Consider the following 936-nt stretch of genomic DNA (forward strand, 5'->3'; position numbering starts at 1 on the left):
CCTTCCCCCGATGGCCACCGCGCCGCGCCGCGCCGCGCCGACTCAGCCGGCGCTGCAGGCAGGTCCCTTCTCCTCTTCAGCCTCATTTTTCCCGTCTGTAAAATGGGGCGATAGAGGCAAGAGGAGAACTGCAGTCGCCTGATGGCAGAACCTTAAACAGCTTCCTACACAGCCGCCCTGGGCCCCCATCTCCGGAGGAGCACCCAGTTCCTTTAGCAATCACCCCAGGACAGGAGCCAGAGCTGCACTCTTGAGTCTGGGCTTAGCTGCCTTGTGGCTGGCTTGCTCAGCCTCCATCCCCTCATCTGTAAAATGGGCCCAGCATGGCGGGACTGAGGAGGATGCCAGGTGGTAATACAGGAGACCACAGACGCTGGACATTCAGTGAGCATCACAGCCCAGAGGTGGCCTCCAGTTTGCCAGGGTCACTCTGATGAGACAGCATGTTCAGGTCCGGACCTTGAGCACCTCACCTCTTCATCTGCTGGTGCTGCTTAATGACTGCAGCCCCAGGCCTGTCCTGGCCCCCTTGGCGAACTTGGCCTGGCAGGGCCCCCTAGACGGCCGAACCACAATTGCCCACACTGGACACTAGAGGCAGGGAAGCGGGGGACAAGGTCAATTATGCCTGCTTCCCCAGGGCTGGGGTCTGACTTTCCTAGGCCCTGGCATTTCTGCCTTCAAGGGCAGCCTTTGACTGTGTTGATCTAAAGATAAGGATGAAAAAAGGATAACGTTCTCTTCATCTTTTTCTTCTGATTTTAAAAGAAATTACATTTTTCTGGATCCTTCAAAGTACCAGGGCCCAGGCATTGCGGCTGTTGTTTCTAATGAAGTGGATCTGGCCACGCCTCCCAGTGAGCTGCCAGCCCTGGCCCTCTTCCTGTAAGGAGGTGCCTGGTGGCTTGCCCCGGAAGCCCCGTGGGGGTAGGCATC

This window comes from Bison bison, unplaced genomic scaffold, assembly GCF_000754665.1.
Source record: "Bison bison bison isolate TAMUID 2011002044 unplaced genomic scaffold, Bison_UMD1.0 scf7180017864184, whole genome shotgun sequence".
Taxonomy (NCBI): Eukaryota; Metazoa; Chordata; class Mammalia; order Artiodactyla; family Bovidae; genus Bison; species Bison bison.